The sequence below is a fragment of the Equus przewalskii genome, chromosome X, assembly GCF_037783145.1.
Source record: "Equus przewalskii isolate Varuska chromosome X, EquPr2, whole genome shotgun sequence".
Lineage (NCBI taxonomy): Eukaryota > Metazoa > Chordata > Mammalia > Perissodactyla > Equidae > Equus > Equus przewalskii.
The window spans coordinates 8090621-8117655 of NC_091863.1; the positions used below are offsets into that span (position 1 = coordinate 8090621).

The 27035-nt window shown below is 39.5% G+C and overlaps 1 protein-coding gene across 2 annotated transcripts in view; it reads right to left on the reverse strand.

The window, feature by feature from the left end:
• The window catches only part of ARHGAP6 (Rho GTPase activating protein 6), a 462402-nt gene that overhangs the window by 322212 nt on the left and 113155 nt on the right, over positions 1-27035 (reverse strand). The window lies entirely within an intron of this gene.

Genomic DNA, 27035 nt, shown 5'->3' on the forward strand with positions numbered 1-27035 from the left:
CCTGGGATCTATCTACTAGATGCCAGAAGCACATCCTTCCTCCTATTGTGGCAACTAAAAATGTCTCCAGACACTGCCAGATGTCCTCTGGGGGACAAATCCGCCCCTCTCACCCAGGATGAGAACCACTGCATTAAGTGAACTAATAGAAATCACTGTTTTCCCTCTAATGTGTTTTCTTTCAAAATCCACAAAATGGTCAGACCATTTGGGACATAACTGAGCACTGGCTCAGGAGACTAATGTGCCTGGACATGCTTTAAAAACCTGTGGCTGACACAATACTGAGCAGTACAGTAATTAAGGGAGATTACAGAAGCAGGATTTAGAAGGTTGTGGCAAATGGGCCTAATAAATATGACTCTGTTCGAAAGAGATAAATAGAGCTTATTCACTTGAGTCCAGACCACCAACAGCAAATTATAGGATGGAGAGAGATATGGTTTAGCTTCTGCAAGTGTGAAAAGAAGTTCTGCAAGAGCAAACTGCAACATGACTACCAAAAGGAGTGGTATTTTTGGAGTCATTTTATACAAACTTCTGGCGGTCAGACAGGTTGGCTAGTCAGGTTGGCTGGCTGTAGGTTCACCTGGAGGAGATAGTCCCCAGGCTTTGAGAGACTCCAAGGAGGTCTGGAAGCCTCATATCCAATTATTATTAATTTATTTAGTAAACATTGGAATAAAAATAATCATAACAATAATAGGGAACTTTCGGCAGCTTCAGAACCTGTGTTTGTATTTGTTTGTACAATAACATTTGAGCCAAGTAAAAACTCAATGACATCACAGCACACTATATGAATAAATGTCTCAGGCAAGGAGAACAGATAAAAGAGGCAGAGAATTCAACCATCATGTGATATAGGGGAGGACAGACACCTGCCTCTGATAGAGCCTGTCCCTTAGTAATTGGCGCCTGTGGTAGATGCTTATTGCCTCCTCAAGGTCAAGTCCCCAACTCCTGCCTCCAGCTTGCTTTTTCTTGCTGGCAGAGACTTGCCTCTTACTAAGGGCAAAAATGCCAGATACTCATACTTACTTTCCCAGACACCTTTGCAATGTAAATATGGGCACATGACCCAGTGCTGACAAATGAGCCCTGAGGGAAGTCTGCCAGGAGACTTCTGGGAAAGACTTTCTCTAAAAATAACCAAGGTGCAAATGCCCTCTTTCATTCACTGAGTGTGTCCTAAGAGGCCCATGTGGCAAGGAACTAAGGGTGGCCTCTGGCCAACTGCCAGCAAGAAACTGAGGCCCTCAGTCAAACATCCCTTGAGGAACTGAATTCTGCCAACAACCAGGGTGAACTTATAAATGGATCCTTCTCCAGCTGAGCCTTCAGATAAGACCCGAGCTTAGACTGCCACCTTGATTGCAGTCTCATAAAAGACCCTGAAGTAGAGGAATCGGCTAAGCTGTGTCTGGACTCCTGACTCACAGAAACCGTGAGATAATAAACATGTATTATTTTAAGCCACTAAGTTAGTGGTAATTTGTTACATAGTAATAGATAAATAATACAATGTCTATGTGTGATAAAAAAATATCCTTACTGTTTAAGCAACTTTCAGTCATGTATTCTGTTACATGCAGCCTGGCTGATACACAGGGAGATTTCTTGCGCAGATCCTTTTTGTACTCATAATATTTCATAGCATAATAATAAGCTACCGCTTATTATAAGATTTATCACGTTATATCTGCTATAAGACAAAAAAAGCTACTGTGCTGACTTTATATTCAAATGAGATTCACAGAATTGTCAAGTGTTCTTCATTAGCATTGACATTTGAGAGTGACTGATTTTGGTTAAATGCAATCTGATTATCTTGAACTAGTAAAAAATTATTATACTTATTAATACCATTTTTACAGCATTCTTACGCAAACAGACATCCTGTACCTTTGTGTTATTGAAATGAAAGCACAGAATTGGATCGAAGTCCAGTTGGGTGTCAGGGTCGAAAAACCATAAGACCTAATTCAAGACCTGTCTGTATTCTCCCTGCTTCGAGATCTTAGGCTACTCATTTCACCTCTCTGAACTTCAACTTCATCCTAACCATAGTGGGATAACACTCACCTCTGTGAGTAAATGGCAAAAAGTAAACCAAAGCTTGATTATATTGAAACATTCGGTGGGGGGGGGGGAGGAATTTTTAAAAGAAAAATATACTGTCCCAGTTCTCAAAGACTATTTTGTTGCTATTAAAATAAAAGTACACACACATAGAAAAGGTGACCCCAATTATTTCTGGCCATGGTTTTAAGTCACTTGGTAAAAGGGCACATTCTGGAAGCATTTTAAAATGAACATACTTAGCTGCATTTGCTCAGGGTCTCTAGCAACTTCTGATAAAGATTTTAAGAACCAGGGGCACCCATCAACTGAATTATATCCAGGAAAGCACTTGTCCCTTTCCCTGTCCCAGTAACTAAAATAACATCCTGGAATGAGATATTTCTGTTGTCGTAATATTTTCTGGCTGTGTCTACGGGATGCCAAAACAAGTGAAAACTAAAACATTCCAGCAAAGCAGGTACTTGGCACTTTAAGAATTGGTTGTTTTATTGACTTAATCTTTTCTCCCCCTAATGCATTGAGTCAAGCTGACTTTTCTGTGTAGACATAACCTTGGTGTTTATAGTTGAATTTGCGGTCATTCATCTTTAGTCAGTCACGCGTTTGATCTGAAAATATTTGTGAAGTTTACATTTATGAAAATGTTTTCTTGACTTCATCAAGCAGAGTTTTTCTTCCTTCTAAACACATCATAAGACTCTCTTTTTCTATTAATTCATTTATCTTCAGAATAGTAGTCCTGTGCTTCTCCACTCCTTTCCTTTCTTAAACAAAATGGCGTCTCCTCATTCTCCTTCTGGATGTCCCTTCAGGGCCCTCCAAGACTCACAGACTCTCCGAATTTTTTTCCAGTAATTCCTCTCCAGAGAGCAAAGGTTTCTCTGACTTTTAGGTATTTATAAAATGACCTGTTTTCTCATATCTCTTTGCTATCCTGGGATCCAGGTTCCCTGACCTCTGGTTCCCAGTGTTAATGTTCTTCTTTCTGATCCATCTCATTCTTACTGCCTGAAGAGACCCTCATCCCAGCCTCTGCCAGGCACTGCTGGATGCAAACGGGAAGTGGAAGGAGCCGCATGGAGGTCTGCCCCTGGACAAAGGCCATCTTTACATTCTGAGGCAACTGGCTTTGCCAAGTGTGACTTCAGTTGGAAACAATCTAGAAGCGGGAAGACTTACTGAGCTATATTTTTTCAGTTTTGTGTGTGTGCACACCAGCTTTCTGCTCAAAGACTGATTCAGACCTAGGTCAGTGTGGATTGTTTTGTTTATTTGTTTAATTTTCTCATTGGAAGAGCAACACTGTTTTCCAACAAATTATAGGAGGATATCTGAAGAAGGGAAAAAATTGCCTTGTCATATGTAAAAACTTTCCTGTATGTGATTTTATAAAATGAAAAAACTTGAAAGGGCATTAAAAGTCACCTGGCCTACCTTTTCTTCTTTTTATTGAGATAATAAATATTTATTGGGCAATTTCTTTCTTTGGAAGGTACTTCCCAAGATGCTCCATCATCTTTGTCATTGTCAACCTGCCTCATCTGTGGGGGTTCCTTCTCCTTGTCTGTGTGCCCCCCCACCACCTAACTAGCCTACTATACTGTACCCCCCGAGAATAAAATATCCTTTTCCCAAGAACATGTTTAAAACTTTTCAATAAATCCCACAGCTTAAGATTCAGAAGCAAAGAGAAGCATTTTTTTCAAGACGAAATTATATACCATTGTATACCATTTATAAAAATCATATAAAATAATCAAGTCATTTTTGGTGTGCATGGCATTTACAGAACCTCAAGTTGGGCTCAACACTTAATCACAATGACAACTCTCTCCTGTAAGCCTAAATTCTAATACAAAGTATACAATGATGTCAACAGGAAAATACACAATACCATAATATGATACATGATACCCACCAGAACACTCACAAGAATAGTTAATGTGAAACAGTACAATACAAGTGGTGGCAAAGTAGTGAAACTCTTGGAAATCTGATACAGGAGTTAGAAAACTTTTCATACAAAGGACCAGATAGTAAATATATTTTTAAATTATTTTATTAAGGTCATATTGGATTACAACATTGTGTACATTTCAAGTGCCCATCACTACGTGTCAGTTTCTGTATAGACCACACCATGTTCACCACCAACAGTCCAGTTTTTAACCATCACCATATACATGTGCCCCTTTACCCCTTTTGCCCTCCCCCTTCTCCTCTGGTAACCACTAATCTGTTTTCCTTGGGCCATGCAGTCTCTTTCACAACTACTCAGCTCTGCCCTTGCCACACAAAAACAGACAGACAATACATAAAAAATGACTAAGTTGTGTTCCAATAAAATTTTACTTACAAAAACAAGTCTTTGGGCCATAGTTTGAAGATTCCTGCTTTAATATATTGTCAGTGATAATGTAAGTTTGTACAAGCAGGTTGGAAAATTAACACTGAATAAATAAATAAATAAATATATACACTAAGCCTCAGCAATTGCATTTCTAGGTATATACACATGGCAGTACATAAATGTGTTCACTAAAAAATATGTGCAAGAATAGACATAAAAGCACAACTTTTAATAGTCAAAAATGAAATAAGTCCAATGTTCATCAATAGTAGAACAAATAAAGAAATTGTGATATATTGACACAATGGAATACTACACAGCAATGAAAATGAATGGATTATAATTACATGTTACAACCTGGATGAATATTACAAAAATAATATTAAAATTAGACACAAAATATGTGATTACATTTATATAAAGTGCAAAAGTAATCTATGTGGTTTGAAGTTGGGACAGTGGTTACCTTTGGCGGATGGGAGTAGATAATGCCTGGAAGAGGGAGTGTGAGGGGTTTCTGGGGTTCTATTCCTGGTGATGCTCTACTTCTTGATTGGGTGCTGGTTACATGGGTGGGTCCACTTTGTGAAAATGAAGCCAGGTGTGCACTAGGATTCATATACTTTTCTGTGTGTATTTTATATGTCAATAAAATGCTTATGAATAAAACTTGTGAAGGCTTCTTCAGTAACCCATACAGTTTAAATTTCACTTCCTCACTAAACCTTTCCTTGCAGCCCTGACAGAATTGATCAATTCCTGCTCTGAGTTCTCATGGCACACTGCACATTCCTCTACTATGTGTACTAATTCATGATTATTTATGTATCTTCTTGCAAGGCTAGACTCTGCTGCTTAAGGACAAGGAGCACATTTTAATAACATTTGTGTGCCCAAAGACTCACACATTGGATGATCCAAAATAGACCAGAAATAAATGCTACTTAAAGAGCTCAAGCAAGCACTTTGAGTGCTTATCAAATAATTCCACCATGAATTGATTACTCTTTAGCCCTTGCCAAAAATTCATTGAAGTCATCTGATAATCCAGAGGGAGAGTCTCAGGGTCTGATGGAAATGTCAGTCATCTCTCTCTCTTGGGTCTTCAGAGACTCTACTCCTTACTAGTTAGATCACAAACAAGGACAACACCCAGATCATATTAGTTCAGCTCCTCAAAGAAATGTCTTTAATTTTACAAGATCTAATATTATACCCTCTCTTACTTTTTGGTAAAGGGTTGAGACCAGAAATATCCATTTGTACACACACACACACACACACACACACACACACACACACACACACACACATCTGTGTCTTTTGCAAAACCACAGTTAAAAATGTGTCTATTTATTACACAATGTCCTATATATATAAAGTCCTGCAAGATGCGTTTCTCTTTGAATTCAGGGCAGGAAAAAAAAGGTGGTCTTTGCTGACTAACTTATATATTAAAGGTTGCTTCAGGGAACCTAAGAACTATGCTTCTTCTTTTTTTTCATTTGTTAGAAAATTTCCAACTCAATCAAATGTTCGACCCTAATGATCAAGTCATATCAGGACCACAATGACATCTATGCTTCTGCTCCTTTTATTTTGTTTCAGTTCTACTTTTCTTTGTAATTGCTCTTTTTTTATGACGTTTAATTTGTCAAGCCTCCTTGAAAAGCAGGTAGAGCATAAATCTTAAATCAGGGTTTCTCAATCTTACTACTATTTACATTTTGGGCTAGATAATTAGTTGTTGTGGGCCTGTCCTGTGCATTGTAGGATGTTAAGCAGCATCCCTGACCTCTATCCACTAGATGACAATAGCACTCCCACCCCAACTGTGACAACCAAAAATGTCTCCAGACATTGCCAGAAATCCCCTGTTGGGCAAAATCTCCACCAGTTAAGAACAACCGTCTTAAATATATAAATAAATATTCTAGAACTCTTTTAAGTCCTTGTATCTAAACTTGCTCACCAAGCTGCTGTTAAACAAGGTGCAATCCAAAGTATTGATTAAAACCCAACCATATCTTTCACCCCCATTTAAGTGCTATACAAGTATCTTTATCCAAAAGAGGAAAACACATACACATCCATTGGCTTACTTAGCCAGGAGACACAAGGCTGAAGAGCGATTCAGTAAAGGCCAGTGAATGGGGGATGGCGGTTTCACGCCTTTCCTGAAGGTAAACACACAGGGAAAAAATGAATTGGAAGTGGTTAACAGCCACAGACAATGCTAGAAAGATATTTCAGACACCTCACTGGGAAAGTCCTAATGGGAAGAGTATACCAAGAGTTAGTGGGTGCTCCTTTTCATACTTGTCCCTAACCCAGATAAATTAAGACATCCGGAGGAAGCTTGGATTTTTTTTCAAAGGAGAAAATGACTGAGAGGTCTGTATGGATTTTATTCAAGAAACATGGAAGTTTCCCTGAAATTTTCCCCCAAAGAGCAACCTATGAGGGAAAGAGTAATGACAAGCCTCTCAATAAGAACACTACCCACCAGTGTAGTGCATTCCACTCCCACCTACAAGCTCCCATTTAGCTAAACAGGTTAGGTTGCATTACTCTCATTTTATACTTGGGTAAGTCAAACATGTAAATAGCAGAGTCATGAACTTGAGAAGACCGAAGAGCTTGAGTGGGGAATACATTAATTCTATGCAACCTCCAAAACCCCAATCCAATGCCTCTTCCTCTCATAATTCTCCCCTGATTTCCCCCAACCCTCAGTTGGAAGTATCCAGTTCCCCTCTTTAGCCCATGTCTTTGCCTCTTTTATCAGCATTGTCTGTGTGTGAGCTTTTTCTCCCTACTCTATCATGATGTGTTATAATCAACTCTGTTTTCTCCACTGTTTTTACCAAGCACAGAGTCTTACAGGACTCAAAAATATTTGTTTAATTAAGCCCGATCTATTAATATACTTCTGAACCCCTCCTGGTCATTCAGTAGTGAAAGCTGAGTAATAAAATTCTTATCCTAAAGCAGAGAGGATTTCCTGAGAAATATCTGGAGGTTTGTGACTCAGTGACCCTCTACAAAGGAACATGAATGTTTATGCTCAGGAAGAGGAAGCTGATGACTGCCCTTTGCAGAGTGAATTCCTTGCCTACCCTCTCCAAGAAGTGACCTTAGGGTGGCATGTGGGATGCACATGGCCACACAGCCTTTAAGCAGTTACTAGAGGGCACACTCAAGTGTGAAGGATTCTACATCTCACTGTACACATCTTTAAAACTAGGGATATCTGTTCAGTTGAGAGGGACACTTCTCTTGGGCTTCTGCTATTTTCATAGCATGGAAATTTGCTTTTGTGTCTTTAAAATACACAGCACAATTATTTCTAATACACACTTTCACTTACACGAATTCTCAATCCTTCAGAGTGCCCATGAGTCAGGGATTTTAATCACCATTTTGTAGGTGAGAAAATGAGGCTCACAAAGGTTGAGGACCTTCCTTAAGTCACTCACACACTTAACGACAGAGCAGACCATCTGACTCTCAGTCTAAGGCAGTGGGTCTCAGCTGGGAGCGACTGTGTCCTTCAGGGGACATGGGGCAATGTGTGGAAGCAGTTTTGGTTGCCACAACTGGTATATGAGGAAGGAGTGCTATTGGTATCTAGTTGATAGAGGGCAGGGATGCTGTGAAATCTCCTATAGAAGGCAGCCCTACAACAAGGACTTATCTGGCCCTGAGTGTCAATAGCATTGATGTTGAGCAACCTTGGTCTAGATCTGTCTTTTTCTCTCCCTCTCTCTCTCACACATACACACACACCTACATACACTCATAATTTGGATGCAGCATGAACATCTGTATCATCTAAGCCATCTGGGACACAATGCATTATACCACTGCAACCACAGCCTATAGAGTCACCTGGAAGACCCACAAATCCAGAGTAAGTCTTGAGGCTACATGACCCCCCAGCCAATGCTGGCCACCAAATGAAGCAGGGAGTACGGAATGAATAGGGGTGTTAACCAATGATTCTCTAAAAGGTCCTCAGATCAAATTCTTTCCCTCTATGATAATGGCCACCACTTTTCCAGTCTTCAAATCTTTGAATATGTGGAGTCAGGTTAGGAATATTTCTCTGCCAAGAGCAGCTATAAAGGTGTCATAAGACAATCTCAATGAATTAAAAATTATTTCCCTCTGTGTTCAATGCTCAGCACTGAAATCATCTTGGAACAATACTTCAAGCTTCTAAGAACCAACATCTCTTTACATTTTCCCTCATTTTTCACTTTTCTTCCCTCTTAAAATATTTGGGATCATTTATTCTTTGCCTCTCATTTAAATAAGACCCTTTATTTAAAACCATAACCAATGAGACCTAACAGCACTGCCCAACATGTTTTTAGAATCACAAAAGATCTTTCTTTTCTAGTCCTGGAATAAACCAGTATACAGATCTAGTCCAACTGCTTCTAGACTGATGCAGAAGCAGAGCCCTGGGAAGGGAGATGACTTGCTGGTTCAAGGGCATCCAGTGGCAAAGCTACAGCTGAGACACAGACATCTATGCTACCCACTCTCTACCTCTCCCTTGCCTCTCTCATGGTCTCACCATTCCTGTCTTCATGGGAGAAATAACAAAGGTTTTCACAGAATCTCCCTACCCCATATACAAGTTGCCAAACAAACTCCAAATGCCCTCCCCCTATTTTTCTTCTAATTTTGATTGTATGGATGAATGCATTTCCTAGCTCTCTACGCTTACTTTTATTCTATTTATCAAACACTGAGATCATGCTCATTGTGTGTCAGACACTGTTGTAAGTGCTTTACAAATATTAATTAATTTAATTCGAATAACGATCTTATGAGGTAGATGTGACTATTTCCCTCTTTTTACAGACCAGGCACAGAGAGTCTGGGTAACTTGCTAACATCACATAGCCAGTGAGAAAGAAAGCAGGGATCTAACTACCCTGGGCTCTGGCTCCAAGTTTCCCCTCTCAACCCCGAGACTGCCTCTCCTGAAGCTTTTATTACTAAACATATCCCAAAAGTCTTACCATAGTTGTAGCTGTAAATATTATCTAGATCAAAAAGCAAAGTATGCTTTCTGCAGGGTTTGTTCTGAGTGTGACAAACCCAGTATTACATTCATGAAGGTATTCATTAATACCTTCATGTATTTAATTATGAGAATGATAGGGGGAATGTTGCCTGTCCTCTATGCGTGCTCACGGATAGAATGAGAGCAAGCTCTCTGATATCTCTTCTTATAAGATCAAGTCCCAACCTTATGACCTCCTCTAACCTTAATTAGTTCCTTACTCCAAATATAGCTACACTACAAGTTAGGGCTTCAACATACGAATTTGGCAGAGACACATATATTCAGTCCATAACAAGCTCCTCAAAGACTCATGTCATCTTAACCAGCTAAAGAAATTAAAATTTGAGATTTGGGTACCTAGTTACCATGAAGGGTTGGAGGTAGAAAAAAGGGGGAGAGCCCGGGGGCTCAAGAACAATGTTTTTTGGTCCATTATATAGCCTGTATCCAGATGATAAAAAATAACTTCTTGGAATTTTATCTCAAATTCTATACAGAATTCCAGTTTTGTGCTTTTTGTGGCACCTCGAAATCACACAATTTCCAAGTTGGGAGTGATTTTTATTTCAGATGCAAACACTGAGGTCTTGCAAAGCCAAGTGGCCCTACCAGCCTGGTTGGTGGACTGTGCACATTCTCAGTCCTCCATGATGTTCTGCTGTAGGGAGATGACTGTTCATTGATTTATTATTTTCTAAATTCAGGGTGTATGCTAGAAAAAAAGTGGTATTGTTTTGAGAAATGTTCTATTCAGGAATTCAAAGTCATAAGTCTAAAATCCAGAAGGTTATCAGAAAAGAAATCCAGAAAATGAGAAAGGTTAAAAAAACATAAGACACTTTGTCCTGTGTTAAAAGTTGCATCAACAAATGGTGAAGTGGAAGGAATGTGGCTAAAGGCAAAAAAAAGCTATGTGAAACAGTCCTCGGTCAATGACGTGGGTACAGCCATTGTAAGAAAAGGTCCAGTGGTTTCATAGGCTCCACTTCCAGGAATAAACTCCTCTCACCTCCTGTGTGTGGAACAAGAGGATCTCTTGGGTAACAGGGAACCTTCAGACGCTAAATAAAAGCTATTCACAGACATCAGTTGATGGTTTGAAATTCTCTCACAGAAAATATTTGGTTGACCTTTAGTGTATCAGATTAGGCAGTGGAATGCCCAAAGACATGTAATGTGTACTTTCCAGTAAAAGAGATATTGAACAAGGGCAAAATTATAAATGGCATTTTCTTGCAAATGACTAAGAGTAATAGTCATAGGAAGCTATTTTCTACAGAAAAAAATCTAAGATGCATTATTTATTCCCTTCTTGTCTGTCTTGAAGAACGTTGGAGGAAAAATAAGGTAGAGATCATTACATTCTTCAATAAATGAAAGGGAAGGTGAGTGTAGTAGATTGTGTTAAAGGCCCCAGTTCTTCACAGTTCCCTGAATTCAGACTGTATTGAGTTCCACTCACTAAAGAGTATATTTTCTTGCCTGTTGATTTTGGATTCCACCATGTGACTTGCTCTGGCCAACAGAACGTTAGCCTGTGCGGTGCAACTAATGTGCTTGCTCTTTTGTGCATGTACCACAGCCATGAAAAGAGGCTCCCCCAGGAGTTGCTGCCACTCAGCCTGAGGCCTAGAATGAACACACACATGAGGATGTTATCCTCCACCTGGTGAGAAGTCAAGATTGGCTGGATTTAGAGCCTGAAGTAAAGTCACCAGGCCTAAGCTTATATTGGCCCACTGCACCCCCACCCCACTCCCCAAATCCACACACCAACCTGAAGTCTAGCAAGTGATAATGATGGTCCTTTTAAGCCAGGAGGCCCCAAACGATGGCCTGCAGACCAAATCCAGCTGCCACCTAATTTACCCACCAGCCAGGTACTAATGGATTTTACATTTTTAAAGGGTAGGAAAAAGAATCATAAGAAGAAGATTTTGTGACACACAAAAATTACATGAAATTCAAATCTCAGTGTCCATAAATGAAGTTTGATTGGAACACAGCCACTCTCATTCATTAATCCAATGGCTGAATTGGATAGTTGTGATAGAGACCATATGGCCCACAAAGCTGAAAATATTTACTATCTGGCTCTTTCCAGAAAAAGTTTTTTGACCCTGCTTGAAGCCACTGAGTTTCAAAGTGGTTTACTATGTAGCAATATGCAAGTGATTTTTACCTCTGACAACAAACTAGTAAATAATTAGTAGTAAGTATATCACAGGAAATGAACGTATTTAAAGTAACACAAAAGCAGAAGAACCAGAGCATCTGCTGGAATTGTACACAAGCCTCACTCTGCCTTATACTGTCAGGGATTCTTAAGTAAATGGACTACTTGCCCTGTGCTTCTGTGGATTACCTTGTGTCCAAATGTAGTGACTAAAATAGAGAAAGCACACTATGCAATGCTTGCAATTCCAGAAGAAAATGGCACCTGCCTCCTTACATTGTTTTAGACTTGTCACTAGGCAATACTGCTCTCAGAGAAGAGACTGAAATAGGTGGATGAGAGTTCCTTCCCTAACCCATGAGAGGAGAGGAACCAGGCCTTACACGTCCTCTCAATTACTCTCAGTGCCTTGCACAAACAGTAAGTACTTGATAAACTTGTGCTGATTGGAGACATATCTTTGAAGACAACATGGTCTTACGGGAAGTGCATGGGATTGAGAGTCAAGAGGCCAGGCTTCTATGCTTGATCCTACAACTAAGTGGTGGGAGTCACTGAACCTATTATTATTATGTTCCATTGCCAAACATCCTAACCAGTCCACCCTGCTGGTGGGTTAGAGAAGTGTGAAGGTGGGAACCCCCAGGCCAGCTAGGTGGGACCTGGGAAAGCCAGAGCCCCCAAGGTTAGTCTGCCCAACCACAAGCCGCCTTGTCCTTTTACCCTAGCACACCACAAAATTACAATTATTCTCTCTATATACCATGACATGAAAATGTTTAAGATACATTTGGAGCACGTTGAGTCAGGATTTAACATATAAGGAAATTAGTTTAGTCTGAGCTATCTATTTTTAAAATGCAGGGAATATATTAGGCCTTTTTAATTAATTCCTCACTAATCAAGAGTAATAAAAATGGCCTTGAAATTATTCCAAGAATCTCCTTAATTACCCTGGAGATCAGGATGCTCAGAAGTGAACAAATTAAATTTAATGTTCTCTCTCTCCACGTGATGTAGTAACCTCCTTCCAGACTGTGATGGATTGATTTTATTTGATGGTGCCAATTAATAGACTCTCCATAGCCAACCCTTTGAAATGTGACTTTGCAACTACTCCTATCAAGAGTTGGGTCTATTTCCCCACCCTGAATATGGGCTGGTCCTGTACAATGCTTTCGCTAATAGGCAGTGGCAGAAGTGATAGGACTTCAGTTTTAAGCCTAGACCTTACGAGGTCTTGAATGCTTTCACTCTCTCTCATGGGTCCTTGCCCACACCATGAGAAAAGCCCAGGAGAGTCTAATGGAAGATCAAAAACCATACAGAAAGGAGCCCAGTTTTCTCACCATGACCACCCTAGACCAGCCAACTTCCAAACATAGGAGAGAGGCAGTCAAGAGCAGCAGAGCCACTTCTAGGACCCACAGCTAACTACGTATGCACGAGACAGCCCAGGCAAGACCAGAAGGACCACTCAGCTGACTCACGGGTATGTAACCAATAATAAATATTTATTGTTTGAAGTCACTGAAGTTTGGGGTCATTTCTTATGCATCAATAGCTGATCATAGATATATCAGCATCAAGTTTCTTCCATTCTAATGAAAGGGAAAATTATTCTTTTCCTCATTTCTAATATTCAAATATACATTGATCTACGCATTCAACAAAATACTATTAATCATCTATTCTGTGTCAGGTTCTGAACTGAGCTCCAGGGATATAGCAGTGAAATCCACTCAACTGATAATTGCCCCCAAAACTACATCTTCAATGCTGCACTCTTATCTAATATTTTACAGCTTAGTCCTATAGAATATTTTGCCATTACTGAAAACTCATCACGTTCTAAACATTAAATCATTTTATCCTCCAGGAGCCCTCAACAAAAAACAAACCAACAGGGGGCTGGCACTGTGGCTGAGTGGTTAAGTTTGCACAGTTCGCTCCAGCGGCCCAGGGTTTCACTGGTTCGGATCCTGGGTGCGGACATGGCACCGCTCATCAAGCCGCTGAGGCAGCATCCCACATAGCACAACCAGAGGTGCTCACAACTCGAATATACAACAATGTTCTGGGTGACTTTGGGGAGAAGAAGAAGGGGAAAAAAAGAAGATTGGCAACAGTTGTTAGCTCAGGTGCCAATCTTTAAAAAAAAACAAACACAAACCAACAAGAACAAGGCTTTGTTCCCACCTCTTTTATTTCTATATATCCGTTAATTCATGTATGAAATGTGGACCATGAACTGTGCCCACGTGAACTGAGACTTCAAAGAGGAATGAGACTCAAGACTACCTTCAAGGAGACCCAGTTCTTCTTCTTGGGCACAGAGCTAAACCACAATTCCCAGTCGCCTTTCATTTAGGTGGGGCCATATGCCTAGTTCTTACCAAAGGGATGCAAGTGGAAATGATGGGTCATTTCTGGTCCAAGGCATGTAAGAGCAAGGGTAACTTCTCTATGAACACACTCTCCTTCCCCTTCCATGGAAATTTTGGCACCTACATATTAAAGATAGTGGTTTTACACAATGGAAGGTGCCCGGAACCCTGAGTGACTACTTGAAGGAGAACTCCTAGGATTTCCATCTGACCTAAACCATTTGGTTTGGTCGTTGTATGAGCAAGATAGATATTTGTTGAGTTAAGTCACTGAGATTTGGGGTTATTTCTTACAGCAATTAAACTGTATCAGAGCTTCCAACCTCAGCACTACTGACACTTTGGGCTAGAAAGTTCATTGTTGCGGGGAACTGTCCTGTGCATCATAGGACATTTAGCAGCAACCCTGGCCTCTACCACCAGAAACCAGTAGAACCACCCCCTCCACTAGTTGTGACAACCAACAACATCTCAAGACATTACAAGTGTCCCCTGGAGGGCAAAATTGCCTCCATTTGAGACCCTCTGTCCTATACTGCCTAATATACCCCATTTCTGATCTATTTGGTGTGCACAGGCTTCTCTCTTCTAGTATATCAAACAGTTCTCCATTCTTACCGCTGGAAATCTAAAGTTTTCTGTGTGATTTTTCAGTATCTTCTCAATTTGACCCACTCTTATTTTCCAAAATTCTTTTTTGTTTTTAGATGCCACATGTAAGTGATACAATGCAGTATTGTCTTTCTCTGTCTGGCTCATTTTACTTAGCATAATGCCTTCTAGATTCATCCATGTTGTCACAATTGACAGGGTTTCATCTTTTTTTAAGCCCAAATAATATTCCAGCAGGCACACGCGTGTGTGTATACACATATATATACATACATATATATCACATTTTCTTGATCCATTCATCCGTTGATGGACACTTAGGTTGTTTCCATACCTTGGCTATTGTGAATAATGCTGCAATGAACATGCGAGTACAGATATCTCTTTGAGATATCTGTTTCTTTTCCTTTGGATATATACCCACACCTGGGATTGCTGGATCATACGGTAGTTCTATTTTTAATTTCTTGAGGAAAATTCACACTGTTTTCCACCAAAGTTCTTGTCAATTACCACCCAACACATCAACTGAGTCTCCATAATATTGCCCTCTTCTTCTTTGTGTATGCACTGCCTACACTCACACATTTCCATCTCTGTATATTTGCTCCTACTATCTATTCCCATGAGACTTTCAATCCTGCGTCACTGATTTCTCCCCTCTGTAAATTCCCATAACCACATAGGCATCTAACATGGGGGGAACAATGGGGTTTCATCTCACAGGCAAACTATAACTAATCAACAGTGGCTGCCAGGGGCATGGCATGGAAAAGGCGAGGCTGTCATACAGGCTCAGCAGCAGCATGTTGTGATCAATTAGTAATGTCTGCTGTGGACCTGAAATAAAATGGTGGTATCCACGCCATCCTAGATATATTGTCTCACATTGCTCTCTGTTGACCTTTCCTAGTCTTTTATAATTTCCTAAAAAGCAAGACCAATGTTTCACACAGGAAGAAAAATTCTCTCAGAGGCTCAGACAATAAAATATTAGTTTATAGGTCACTAAGGGTACAGAGAATTTTTTGAAATCATCCTAAACCTTTTAATAATAGATTAATCAAGAAGGAAAAGTTGCATCCCAATGCAGTCATTCCCTAGGCTCTGTGTTAATCACACTGTCATGTTAGGGTGCTTTATTTTGACTTCTTCAAACTATCAGTTTGAGTAGCAGCTATATATTTTATACTTATTAGGGCGTAAAAATATATCTCCTCCTTTTTTGATAACCCAAGCTTCCTCTCAATGATCTTGGCCAAATATATGAACTTGGGTAAAAACCTATAAGCGACAGAAATTTATATCTTTTAAATTAGTTTTTGGATATCTGCCTTCTAAATGTTTCACGTTTATTTTTCTTTTAAAACATATTTTGTATTAAACGAACCAAATATGCCATTGTCGTGGGCACAAAACCATCTTCTTGTTTACTAAAAAGTGATTCAAACAAATTAGTAATAGAAGAAATCTGTCCCCTTCCAGGAGCGGTAAACAATTTATTTGCTCAAAACATTCTCTAAAGTTTAGTTGAGCTTTATCTCAAAACTTCATGTGATTCGTGAAATTTTACTGGTATTTCTAAAACAAGAAATGAAAATGAAATTATTGAGATGGAGTCAAAAGACCCCTTGAGCCTCTGCATTGCCACGCCACCCCCAAATGCGAAATCTTCAATGGAAACTAAAAATTTTCCTGTTAAAGTTGATTGTCTATGAGTAGACATAGACCACCCAAGTTTCCTGTCAATCTTATGTGGCTATTTCTAACCCTATTTCTGGGGAACTCTGAACTCTCTCTGCACTCACATTTGCATTTTGCAAAAACAGCTATTGAGCACTTCCTATGTCTCAGAGCTAACACTCACTGGTTGAGGTGCTATCCTGCAGGTACTACATCTCTTATGTCTGCCTGCTTCTTTCCTATCCCCACCGCCGTCACCCTGGTACAGTATTTCTTGAAGTCTAAGAGCTTTTACTTCCAAACCTCTGTTTCTCTGTGTTGGAAATTCTAAGATTGGCCTATTTCTCTCAATGACAAAAGTATAACCAGCAAGTAGCAGGTGTACAGAAAAGCAAATTTGGGTTCAGTAGAAGGAATAACAACCAGAATACTCAAGGAGAAAACGGGAATGGTAGTACAATGAATAGAGCCAGATTTTAGTATTAGCCTGAGTTCATAATCGGGCTCTGACATTTACTAGTTGCATATTTTGGAGACATTATTTAACCTCTCATGCCTCAGTTTCCTGAAAAGTAAAACAGAGACAATAACAGGATATACCCCATTAGGCAATTGGGAGAATTAAATGAATTAATACATGCAAAATGTATACAAATCCATAAAACATCAGTATTCAACAACTAAGTGTACTATCATCACTCACATTTTTATAATAAAGGAAGTGATGCAGTTACCCATTAGGGCAGAGAGTTCTAACTAGTCAGCAATTCTTCTTCTTTCTGGGTAAATGGTTATTCTGTACTTCCCAATCTGCCTTGCAGTTAAGAGTGGCCATTGACTGATTTCTAGCCAATGGAATATGAGAAGAACTGTGAGTTACTGCCAGATTTGGCCCATTTAAGCCTCCCACACATGCTCCTCCACACCATTTCCCTGTTCCAGCCTGCCAGAATAGAGGGACTCTGGTGTGGCCTTGGAAACAATATGCTGAAAATGAGAAGAGCAACATCAGATGGCATCTTTGCCAGAGAAGAGCTGAGTATATCCCTCTTGACTCCCACAACTTCACCCTAGTCTAGTTGGAAGCACCCTAGACTGTTACAGAAGCAAAAGAGTACATTTGTATTATTTTGAGCCATTAGATGCTTTGGTCTGTTTGTTACCTTATTCTAGCCCAGGATTTCTCAACCTTGACATCAATGACATTTGGAGCTGGATAATTCTTGGTTGTGGGCGGCTGTCCCGTGCACTGTTGCATGTTTAGAAGCATCCCTACCTACTAGGTGCCACTAGCACTTCTCCCTAGTTGTGGAAACCAAAAACGTCTCCAGATATTGCCAAAAGTCCCCTGAGAGCAAAAGTCACCCTGGCTAAGAATTACTCTTCTACCCTATCCTAACCACATACCCATCTTCAAAGGTATTCAAAATGCTGCATGTATGGCCTCTTTCCAGGGCTGGCTGAGCAGGAAAGCTTGAGATGTTGAAGTCTGTCCATGATCTAGGATCCCTTTCAATTCTGCAGTTTACATTGGGACTTTTATTGGTAGAAAAGATTGTACACATTTACTCGTGGATGGATTCTTAGAGACAATTTGGTGCCTAAGGAAAATAGGACCTGGAGATGTTATAGGACTTCCCAAGGTCATATAGAAATCAGGGTTCCAAAGTTCCAGTATAATTTTGCTTTTACTGCCCCATACTGCCTGGCATGAGACTGAGTGGATATATCGTTCTATTTCATTACTACACAACTTTCCCACCAAAGAAAATCATCTAATTTATCTTTCACAGTTTAGTTCAAGGAAAATGCCCAAAAAAAGACACTAGGAAGGAGGCACTGAAAGACACTAGTTATTCACCATGTACTGGATACAAAAATCTGTCAATTCTTTATTTACAATGACCAAAATTTACAGAGGAAAAAAAAATATATGCCAGAATAATTAATTGACGTCAGGTTCTATTTATACATGTTGTTAGTAACTACATGGGCCCCTCTGTCGAGAATTGATATTAACCAGGCTCACCAACCTACTAACTCTCAAAAGGACGGACTCATTCTCAAGATATTGAGAATCAGAAAAAGAACTGAGAGCTAATCTTTTCTAGTATTGGTGCCGAAGGCAGAGTTTGAAAATATAAAAAACCTTCTTAATCCATATGTTAACCTTGGATTCTCCCAGAAGCAGATAGTGAGATGGGAATTAGCATGCAAGTAGTTTAATTGGGAAGGGATCCTAAGCAGCATTTGGAGGGGAGGAGAGGAGTGAGACAGGGAAGGGAAGGTGGCCAATTCAGAATGTGTTAATGAGTAGGTGACTACTGTGGCCAACTTGGTGGAGCTCAATCCTGCTAGGCCCTCCAGGAGACTATGTAGGGCTTGGCTCAGTCTTCCCACCCAGGAGGCAAGAAAGCTGGTCGTGTTAAGGGTTTCTTCCTGGGTGGAACTCCCTGCCATTTCCAGATTGCATTGCTATTGGCTGAACACAAGGAGGGGCAGGGGTGGCAGAGAAAGCCTTCTAGTAAAGTTTCAGGTATTTGCAATATAAAGTCTTCAGGTGGATGTGGGCAGGGCACCAGAAGGATCTGACATAGTCCAGACTTAAATCATGAACACTTCACTCCCCTGCCCCTTGTATTTCCCCCCAACTCCAGTAGTCTCTTTTCCTTTTAGCTCATTTCTGCATTCAGGGGAGTGACGTTCATTCATTTTGGATCTATCTCTGAGACTTAATTGCTCTAATTTAGATATTTCCAACCAGTGGGACATAGACGCTTGGAGGTGGGTGTGGGGAGAGCCTCACATTTATATAAGGAAATCCTCAAATCCCTTATCACACCAAGTAGCATTTGTAGAACAAATAATTTATCCCAAGATTTATATTTTATTGTTTTTATGTGTTGTTTGATGCTACTGTGAAAAATCATATACGAATTCATTTTAAAGTACAACTTAATTGCTAATTTCTGTCATTATGTGTTTTTTTAGACAACAAAAATTTAAACTACCACAAATAGTAATTTGAACTTTGAGAGATTAAAATGAGGGAGGGTTGAATGATTGAAAAGTTTGGAAACCATTGATTTAATGGTTGGAGAACACTAAAGGAGAATTAGTCCAATTATGCTTTGCTAATATGAAGGGGGTGAGGTGCTCCTTTTAGTCCATCTGCTTCTGAAGTATTATTAAATGCCACTTAGACTACAGGGAAGTGTTCAAGAGTCCAGGCTGCAAAGTTAAACGTGAGCTTGAATCCTAGCTCTATGACTTGGTAGCTGTTTGACTCTAGACAAGCAACTTATCTTCTCCACACCTGAGTTTCCACATCTGTAAAATAAGGTTTTTAATGATATGTCTTTTGTCTAGGAGTGTTGTGAAATTTCAATGAGGTGTAAGTATAAAACTCTCAATTCAGAACCTGGTAGATAGCAAGTACTCAATGCATGATAATTATCTTAGCTTAACCACTCTTCCGCTGCATCTTCTTATCTGTTCCCACATCTTTTTATCAATGACACTAGGTAGATTTGAATTTCAGAAAATCAAGGAATATTTTTTAGTATAAGTATGTCCCAAATATTGCATGCTTCTAGATGGGCTGGAGGCAATGTACTTCGTAGAAGCCCTGAAATTCACAAACTTATTGTGTGTTGTGGTCTTTTCAAAGCATTGCATAGAACACACTTGTACTAAATACCAAATATTGCATGGGATATACTTATACTGAAAAAATTGTTATTTTACTGAAATTTAAGTTTAACTAGGTGTCTTGTACTTTCATTTGCTAAATCTGGCAGTGCTACATTACATGAATATGCCTGATCAGGGGCACAAAAGCCTTAAGGATTTGTGGATACGAGTTTCAGTTAAGTTTTACAATTCCTATTAACATTTTTAAGAAGCATGGCTTGATTTCTTCCAGGAAGCTCAGTGCAAAGATTCATGTTCTTGTATGAGTAATCACTGCAGAGCCAGGACCCCCAATTCTGAATCCCTGCTTAAGAAGACATGGCCTATTGAGCTATTCATTCTTGTAATATAACAGTGTTTATGGTGCCTTTCTGTGACATGTTTATATAAAATATTTGCTAATCTTTCAACACAGAGTGAGCTAACACACTGCTAGTGAAATCCAGCTTATCTAGGGCACATCTTCCCATTCCATTCAGGCACACATCTGAGTTAGCCCAGGCATGAGGTAGGCTCCACAGATCCTCATATTTCACTGCCTGAGTTTTACTAGCAGGGTTGCTTAGCATAGTCCACGGGTTTCCAAATACAGGAAACTATATCAGAGGTTGTCTGTCCTTTTAATCTATAGAATGTTATCAATGCAGATTCTTTGGATGCTTTGAAAAGATCACAATGGACAAAAGGTTGTGAATTCTAGGGCTTCTGAAAAACATACTGCCCTAGCCAACCTAGAACTGAACCGGTTACAGCAAGATCTTCATGCAACAGGACTCAGGTCCTGGACACTAATGGCTGTGTCCCTGGGTCAAGTATGCCAGGTTTCCTGAAGCAAAAGGCTCTATTAAGCTTTTGAGTTCTCCACCAGGTCTCCAAGGCATGCATAAACAAAAAACAAGTAACCTGAAACTCTTAGCCTTTCCTGCACTCATGTGCGAGGTTAATGGTTTAGATTTTCAATACGTTACTAAAACCAACCCAGTAGTGAAAAAGAATGAATGTTCAAATCAGCATAGCTGTCAGTGGAGTGGCTGGCATTCTAGACTTCCTATAGGAAAATGACATCCCTAAAAGAAGCCTGGCTGGCATAGACCAAGAAACACCTGTGATTCTGATAGCACCCTTCCCCCTACCGTATCTACTTTGACCTTCCTCCATCCCTTGCTCTAAAGGATATCTTTCAAGTCTTTAGCATAATGTCTGGAACATAGTAAGTGCTTGATAAATGTCAGCTCTCAGCACTATTAACAGGTACTGCTATCTGCCTGAAGTTTGAGACTACCGGACTCCAAGCTGAATTTTCAGTGCCCCTTGTGGTTTAGACTCTGTGGGACTAAAGGCAGTCCACAAATCACACTCTAGAGCCATGTTCCTCAAAGAAGCTGTACTGGAAGACCACGGTTTTGCCTTGTTTTGTTTTTTTAATCCGTTACGGACTCATACTTTTGTAAAATATAATAAAAATAAAATAAGCTACTAAAAAATAGGGGGAAAAGCATAAAAAACACAAGCCAAATTTTAAAAATTAGATTCAATAGACACAAAATTATGCTGTCAAATTTCTATGAAAGTTTCTCAATGTGTACTCTCACTTGATTTATTTATCTCATTACAGACCTGCAAGGACTGCAATGGTCCAGGGACCACATTTTGACCAGCATGGATCTAATGGTCATTGCATATACATTTCGCAACTGAAAATATAGACTCTTACACTGAAAGAATATTATTGTTTTAATCAATGAGTTGACATTTGGTTCTTTTATTAATGAGAAGAATAACTCTAATAAGCCCAAGTAAAGTAAAGTGTTGAGCTTGAAATTTTATCTAACAATATTTTCCCTGGTAGATTAAATTTCTAATTATATGGCGTATTTAGGCTAATGTTAAAATCTGTATTTTTTCCTGAGCACACAGACTGTCAACAGGTAGAGGTGTCTGCTTAGGGAATATGACATATTTTTGTTAAAAATGTACTGTGAATAATACTATATATACACATACACACACACATACAGTGTCTAATACTCCTTAAAGGAGAAAAATCCTAGAAAAGCTAAAAAGGATATGGATTTATAACTTCAGAAATCCACAACTTTACCTGGGTATGGCACTCTCGTTTACAAGCCCGTTTCATTAAAGCATGCTGGTATGACTGCTTGGAAAAACTTTCCCAATCCCCTCTCCCAAGTAAAATTCTGCTTATCTTATAAGATCCAGATCAAGAGATACTTCTCCAGTGCTTTCTCAATACTCACTCATTCGTTCATCATCCATTCATTCATCCATCTGACAAAGGCGTATTGCCAAGCACTGTTCTATGTAGGGTGCTGGAGATACAACACTGAACAAGCCATAGTCCCTATCTTCTTTGAGCTTGTGTTTTAGTGAGGAAAAGGGAGAGAAGAACAAATTAACAAATATATTCATAATATAATACTTGATACGTGAAAAGTTTTATGAGGAAACTAAAACACAGACTTAATTTGCTTCCCTCATCAGAACACAGAAAGCGATTTGAGAGACTATTTTCCCAATTTCCCAAAAGAGGATGCATAGCTGTTACATTCTAGATACACAGGAGAGAAGTTAACTCATTACATACAATGGATGCCTTAGGGAACAAGGTCTTAATTTTCAGACTGAGAGAGAATGAAATAGAGAGTAATCGAGATGCCATTTTAGATAATGTGCTCTGGATAGTGTCTCTAAGGATTGTACAGGTGAGCAGAGATCTAAAAAACAACCCCAAGAGTGAGACATGTGAATAACTAAGGGAGGAGCATTCCAGGTAAGGGATAGCAAATACAAATCGCAGAAGAAGTAGGGAACTTGTTGGCTGTGAAGAACAGTTGGGAGGCCTGTGTGATTGGAAGGGAGTGAGTGCACAGCAGAGGAATGGGAGATGAGGACAAAGGTCAGGATTATTAAGTAGAGAGGTGCTCATACCAAGCCTCACTGGCCTCCCACTCTGTTTGCAGTTCTGTTATAGCACCAACATCCTATTTCTATTCAGTTAGCAATGCACTGTTTGAAGGCAGAGTCTGTGCGATGTTCATCTTTGTATTTCAGCAGCCAGCACTGCAACATATTAAGGCTTAAATGTGTCAAGTGAATAAGCGAATAGATGAACGAATGAACACAGGGCTTTCACAAACATTACTTCATCAATTATTTGTCAACCTTTGAGGAGGCAAGTCTGCTATTATTCTATTTCACAGATAAAGAAATCTAGGATGTTCATCAACGTGCTTGCAGGCACAGAATTGGTAAGATCTGGGGCAAAGACATTCCAAATTCAGATTTGTTTGTTTGACTCCTGGTTTAGTGCCCTTTGTATGCATCAAACTTCTGATTATGGTCAATAGAATGGACAGTAGATTTAAACTTAAAGAAAATGTCTGTGTATCACAATACTTTCTGAAAATTGTAGATGCAAACATGAAAATTTAATTCGTTAGGTTGTTTTTAGTCTGGGGACTTGCTGCCCTCTCCTGGCAATGTGAAAATAACATGAAATAAAAATCAGGGCAGGCCCGGTGGCGTACTGGTTAAGTGCGCATGTTCCGCCTCTCCGCAGCCCAGGGTTCACCAGTTCGGATCCTGGGTGCGGACATGGCGCCGCTTGGCAAAAACCATGCTGTGGCAGGCGTCCCACATATAAAGGAGAGGAAGATGGGCATGGATGTTAGCTCAGGGCTAGTCTTTCTCAGAAAAAAAGAGGAGGATTGGCTGTAGTTAGCTCAGGGTTAATCTTCCTCAAAATAAATAAATAAATAAATAAAAATCATCATTCTCTAGTTAGTCCGGGACATCCCACCCTACTCTGCACCACCCCCCTGTCACTCAGTTTCCTTTCTTCTCCGGATACACTTTTTATTCATATTTGTCAAGTTCACTTAATGACAGGGGTTACTTTTTTGTGCTATAAGATGCATTTTAAAGCCTGAATTGCGTCCTATTTAATTCCCATTTGTTGCTTTAAAATTTGTTATAATTCATAATTATTTGAATAAGTGAACAGATGAATGAATATCTTACATTTTCATTTCATTCTAGCTTTAGATGGAACACACACTAATTTTTCCTCTAAGTTACGAGCCTACAATGCACAAAGAGCTTCTCATATGCATATAAAAATTGTATCACTACAATCATGTGTGTCTTCATTAATTTCATGTGCTGAGAGTATGACATCTGCTTTGGTATTACCGCTTATGGTTAGAAATTATTCTTAATTTCCATGAATAATACTAGGCATTGGTAAATATACTTAGATAAACATCAAGAGAAAATCATTCTCCAAAAATATATGACAAACTCTGAATGTTGTTAGGATTTTTGCAATCTATTAGATTTTGTAGTACTTCTGAAGGTGCCTACATTTCAAGTGAAAACACCCTAATGTTCCCCTAAAGGCTTAGTTATTCTAGAAACAAGAAAGTGACAGTGATGTAGTAAAATTCATTCTTGAAAAAGATCTAACTACTAGAGATTATGGTAACCAATGAAAATGTGCAAATATGAGAAGTATTTAAAATGCTTATTCTATGGGATAATAATGCTACAATATAAAATAGTTTTTGTTTTTCAAATGTACCAAAGTAAACATCACCAGAAAAAAGGGGAGCATTTCATTAATTCTGTCTGACCATTTCGGTGGTATTAAGTTGGGCTGGACTTTTAAAACTCTGTAAGGCAGCATGAGAAAGGCAAAGAAAAGATTGGTTTTTCTCTGGCAAAAAAACACAGCGATAACTATCCAATCTTTGAGCTTTAGTTCAGACTCCCTTTGTATCCCCATTTTGTCCAAAATCCAGACAGCTGCATTGGGTCCCAGACATTAAAGCCAAATATATGTAAGACTACTGAGATTAAAAAAACCTCATCTTGCCCTTAATAGCAAAGCATTCTAACGCTTACTACTCCAAGTGGAGTAGCCAGACCAGCAACATCAGCATCACCAGTATTAAAGATGCAGAAGCTCAGGCCCCCCACAGTGCTGTTAAGATGTCCCAGGTGATTGTACACACATCCACATTTAAGGAGCACTGCTTCTACCAGATGCTCTGCAAGCACTGGCCTGCACTGAGCTGGTGCGTGGAGGTGAGCAGGGGTTAGAGAAGGATTTGGTGAACACACGGCAGTGTAGCCACAATGTCTAACAGAGTTCCTGCTGTTTCTTTAAAAATACGACTTCTTTCTTTCATTCATCCATTCTTTGTTAGTTGATGCCATTCCTTAGCCATATTCCTCTGGTATTTATAATAACATAAACATGTTCTGGAACATATTCACTTTAAGACTTTTAGCTTTTAAACTCAATACATATAAAGAGATTATGAAGAACATGGCTAAGGAACGGCATCAACTAGTAAAGAATAAATGAATGCATTTTTTGGGGGAGGGAGTGAGGAAGATTTCACTCTGAGCCAACATTCATTGCCAACCTTCCTCTTTTTTTGCTTGAGGAAGATTATCGCTGACCTAACACCTCTGCCAATCTTCCTCTACTTTGTATGTGGGATGCCTCCACAGCATGGCTGATGAGTGGAGTAGGTCCACACCTGGGATCCAAACATGCAAACCCAGGACACCGAAGTGGAGTGCACAGAACTTTAACCACTTGGCCATGGGGCTGGCCCCTGAAATTGTATTTTTAAACTAACAGAGTGAACGGTATTAAAAGTTATGCAGAACGCTGCCATGTCTTCACCAAAACCTGTTCCCTCTCCTTCCTGGCTCTGGTCATGTAACTGGGTTCTGGCCAATGGTGGAAGCAGAAGGGTGGTGCACCGCTTCCAAGCTGGCCCAGAAAAGTGTCCCATGCAAGATCTTTTCTCCAGCCTCTGGCTAGAAGTAAAAGATTCCTAGGCCCCAGGGCAGGAGTCAGCAAACTATAGCCTGTCCCCTGGTTTTGTACTGCCCATGACCGAAGAATGGTTTTTACATCTCTATGGTTCAAAAAAAAGAAAGGAAGAATATTTCATGAAAATTTTATGAAATTCAAATATCAGTATCCATAAAGAAAGTTTCATTGGCACACAGCCACACTCATTCATTTACATATAGTCTATGGCTGCTTTCACACTATAACAACAGAGTTGAGCAGTTGCAACAGGGACCCTATAGGCCACAAAGCCTAAAATATTTAAAGTCTGGCCCTTTACAGAAAAAGTTTGCTGATCCCTGCTCTCTTTCAGGGCTGAGCTACAAGATGGGAGGAACCTGGGTCCCTGAATCACTACAAGCAAGGCTGCCCACCAAAATTCCTCACTGGACTACTACATAAGAGAGAAAGAAACTTTCATTTTGTTATTCCACTCAGATTTCAGGGTTCATCTTTTTCCGGACATAGGGTTACCCAAGTAATACAAAGATTTTTTTTTTTTTTTTTATGTCTAGGGTAAGGGGTGGTAACCGGCAGATGTGTGAGACTGTATCAGGTAAACCGAATAAAGAATGCAAGAATGCATATTTTTGAGGAGACACCATTTTGCACTTTATATTTACAGGGCTAAAGTCATGCTGGAGCTACCAGGGTGAAGAGAACAAATTTTCAGCGATGTAGTTTAAAATATATTGTGTAATATATCACCTCATTCCCACTAGGTGGCACTTAAGAGCCTTTACACTTTCAAAACGAATCTATTTCAGGATCATCACAAGGTTTTCAAATTAACTGATAGCCAGCATCTAGTGAAGGCCACTGTATATTCATTACTATTGCTGAAGATACAGAAAAAGATATAAATCAGAGCCCATTCCTCCAAAGTATTGATCATTTGTAGATTTAAAGTAAAACAAATTTGTAGATTTAAAGTAAAAAATGTTTAAAGTAAAACGCAAAACGTCTTATCTAACTGCTAACTTCAAGTTTTCTCATTCCAATAAACTTGCTGCTGCTTTGATAATTATTTAAATCTTATAAATGTGTTTTTACCCAAATGGTCATGGGTCCCACTT